This window comes from Harpia harpyja, chromosome 3, assembly GCF_026419915.1.
Source record: "Harpia harpyja isolate bHarHar1 chromosome 3, bHarHar1 primary haplotype, whole genome shotgun sequence".
NCBI classification, from domain to species: domain Eukaryota; kingdom Metazoa; phylum Chordata; class Aves; order Accipitriformes; family Accipitridae; genus Harpia; species Harpia harpyja.
Window position 1 is genome coordinate 48,988,134 of NC_068942.1, and position 4,210 is coordinate 48,992,343.

The following is a 4,210-nucleotide window of genomic DNA, read 5'->3' on the forward strand; positions in this document are numbered from 1 at the left end:
ACTTAGATAAATTTGAATATAGAATCATCTAAACCTTTTTGCAACATCTGCCACGGCCCCGAGGGCACCCACAGCCCTGACTGCCCCTGCCCAGCCCTCCCCGGGGACCCCCACCCAGCCCGCAGCCCAGGACCCCACGGCAGCCCCATGGGGCTGCCCCCACCCTGCACGGCCCAGGACTCCACGGCGGCCCCCCAGGGCCGTCACACCCCCCCTGGGCCCCAGTGCTGCCACAGCAGGCCAGGTCTCCAGCTCCTGCAGCCCTGCCCTGCCTGGCCACGGGCCCTGCTGAGCCAGGCTCATCCGTAGGCCTACACCCCGGCCCAGCCTTGGCCCATCCCCAGGGAAGCGCCCGATGCCCGTGGCTGGGGCTGCCCTGGTGCCCACCGGCTGCCCCGTTCCTGGACAGGCCCTGGCTGCTAGGCCTTGCCCTGAGCCCCTCCATGGGGACAACCCCCCCCCCCCCCGCCCTGGCACCCTGAGGATGTGGGAACAGTATATTTCTCCCTTTGGTGTGGAGCTGACATTTCGTTACTAAACGTGACAGTGTAGAAGGGGTGGTCAGAGGACTGAAGCAGGCATATCTAGGGAAATTTGTGTTGTGGGGAATCAGACTAAACTCAGAAGAGCAGCAGATTTCTATTTAAATCAGTTAACATAAACACAGAGTAAATTAAATTTATACTGAACTGCTTCATTCCTAGAGTGTCTCCATGATATTTTTACTTATTTCCTATTTAGTAAACACCTGCAGCTGAATCGCAGTATGCTCTCATATAACTCCAGCATCTAAAACATGTGCTACTAATAAAACATCTGTAGATGTATTCAATAGGGGCTGTCCCTTCATGCCAATGTAAGATGAATGGAGAAGTTTGTGATGAAAGGTTTGCGGTCTGGCAGAGAAGGGAGAAGTCTGGATTAGCCACTGAATGCAAGATGTTTTCATAGCATGTTACTGTGACTGAAATTGCAGTCAATCTATTTATCATTGCTAATCTTCTACTTGGTGCAAGAGGCAAGCTATTTAAAGGGCAGACGCTTGGGTGAATGGTACGAGTATTTCTTTCTTTGATATTGTGCCTTTCGTGGTGGATTTGATTCAACACATTACTATACCAATATGGACATACAGTGGCACAAGACTGGTCAAATGCATGGAAATCAGGTGTGCCCCAACGCAGCAGTCAGTGCAAATGCGTTGCTCTGGATACACAATCTCCCACTTGCAAATCATGTACAGTGCATTGTAAATGTGTGCAAACCCAATCTAGTTCAAAATCAATGGACCCACACAGCTACAAGGCAAAGATATGCACATTTTATCACAGTTTACAATCAATGCTCAGATTAAGAGCATCCTGTTCTTTAAACATATCCTTTAGCAGGTATGTAAGGAGGCATCTTTGGTACCAGTGTTGCTGTGCTGGAGTGTTAGATGAGTGCAATTGTTTCATATATTTGGGGAGGAGAAGTCTACAGGAAAATCACAAGGATGACAGCAAAAGATCCGTAAACAGAGATATCAAATTACCAAAACTGAGTTTTATTTTCATCACTGCCAGATGTGTCTTTTATTTCTTTTGTACCTCCTCCCCCCCCCCCCCCCCCAATTAATTTCATTTAACCGTTTAGCATCATAGGTAGCTTCTGCTGATAGTATCTTGGGAGATACAATGTTGTGCAAGAAAACACTTTCGTGAATATTTTCATTGTGGAAAACTAAGATACTGTGTAAGCTCCCCTTGCTAACTGAAAGCTGAAGCTTATGTCAGGCTTCACTAAGCACACAAGGCTCTGATTTTGTATCATTAAAGACTCATTATCTCTTCTAACTTCTGTTGAAAGCATTCATCCATAACCATAGCTACCACTGAAACAATAGAAGTTACTAGATCAGTAATAATGCATTTTTGCCAGCTTAAAAAGCCTTTAAAGGATGGATTGGATTTCACAACACAGGAACAAAAAGCTCATATACAAGGAAAGTATGAAAGGTTATTTCTGAAAGTAACTTAAAAAACAAGCAGGTGACAGAGAGATGGAGTGCTTTCTTAGTCCTGCCTTTAAAACACCTTAGCTTTAAATTTGACTTTGGGATAAAGTTTATTTCCAGAGAATAGGAGAATAAATATTTTTCAGTGCTGAGTCCTGAATAGAAAATTCTTAAATGGAACACAGTGAAACAATCTCAATATGGTGACTTTACCAATTTGTTCTGGTTTAATATATCTTCTTCTTACACCAAAACTCTCCTTTGAATTCAGCAGTGGATTGTATGAACAGTAATTTGTACATTTACAGGTTTTGTTTACACTTTCATTATACCTCTACTGCATTATCTGATGTCTTGATACAGTTTTCAATCTTACAGCCACTTTAATCTGCTCCTGCACTCAGCATATCTGAGTGAGTTTGTTGGCATAAGGGAATTTTGAAGGTTATATTGCAGTACATGAATCAATGGAAAATGAAATGCACTTGAGACATGATCAGCCAGTTTTAATTCATTGCAGAAACTTATAGATACCAAAATGCATTTAATGTAATCTGATCTCTTTATTCAAACTTGAATTTATGAGCAATTCAGCAGGAGTAGAATGACAACTTTGTTTTAAAAATAGTAGTCTATATTGAATGCCATTTTAATGTATCTCTGACATATTTACGTCTAACGAGTAGAGAAAAGTAGAATCTTTGAACATAAATTTCTATTTTCACAGAAAAAGCAGGGAAATAAGATTCTTTCATTTCCTGCAATACGATATGTCATTATGAGGTAGGTCAGCTTGATGATAAATGTTAAATAAATCCTCTGCATTTGGAGGCCAGTAAACAGATTAGGAGCCTGCTACATTGTTACTGTTGTATTTTAAGAGAGAAGTAAATAACGCCAGCGTGCACTGTTCCATAAAAGGCTACTTTGTACCTGCAGAGCAAAGCTGTACTTCGATCCTGTCTGGCTGAAGGTTCATAGCTCAGCATATTAACAAATAAGACTCTACAATTGGTTGTCTTCCTTAGGAATGGACTGTAGCTGATCATGAACGTAACTCAGGTGTGGTATTATTACATGGTATTATTTTGCTAGCGACACCTAGTCTTAAATCCAAACATGACAAGTGTTCTCTCATGTTGTGACGTGGTTTGTGTACCTTTATTTGGGAAAAGTATTGATTTTTCCATAGAAAGGACCCATTACAATAGATAAGAGAGATTAATTAAGGCTGAATTTTTGGTTTCTCATCTTGAAAACATAGTTGATAGTGTGCCTAAAAATTGCAGTGAGATTATTTGCAATTCTGGACTTACACTGTTTATGGATCTGAGAAAAATCTACTGATTTTGGCAAAATGTCATCACCTAGGTGAATGCCTGTAAAAAGACATTAAAATTCTTGCCTTTATTTAAAGAACTTGATAGCAGGCAAGTACAGTCTAGTTCTTGATGTACAATTTAAGCCTCCTAATATTTTGCTAAGCTAAAGTTTTCATAATAAATGGCTACTCTCAGTATGTCCACAGATGGAATCTGGAGGTATGCAGAATACATATGTAATGTAGAACTACATATAAACATTTAAAATACATGCTTCCAACAATTTAAAATATGAATTACAAGACTGTGAAAATCACACTCACATAGTCATATGTAAAATATGCAAAATACTGTAATCTGTTTAAACGATTTGAAACTATCAATACTATGCAAAATTGTATGTGGTGTTTTCACATTAAAATTGAAGTATGGGCCAGAAACACTGAAATGCAAAACTAAGATCTGGTGTCTAATATAAGAAGTATTAAAATACTATGGAACAGCTTTTGGTCATAAATTAGTTTTGCCTAAATTTAAAAAACTTGGGGGGGTTGTGGAACGTAAAGGTTTTGATGATATACTTTTGTTCATGGTTTGCTAGCTTTGCTGTATTTATATTTTGATTCTTCTGTGTGGAATTACATGGTTATATAAACTAAAACCTATTGTCTATTTATATGTTAGATGTTCTTCATTCATTAATGCTATAATTGCAGACATTTCAATTAGATAAATTTGCTCATTTGGAGGTAAAAATGGATGTGATTTGGCTTTCAGAATCCAGAGGGTGAGGGTAGAGAGGCAGAGTAGGGTTCTGCTTTGTCTCTAAGCAGCCCAGAGGGACTACAAAGAACAAAGGAGACACGGTATAGCTGAAATAAAGGTTTCTCTG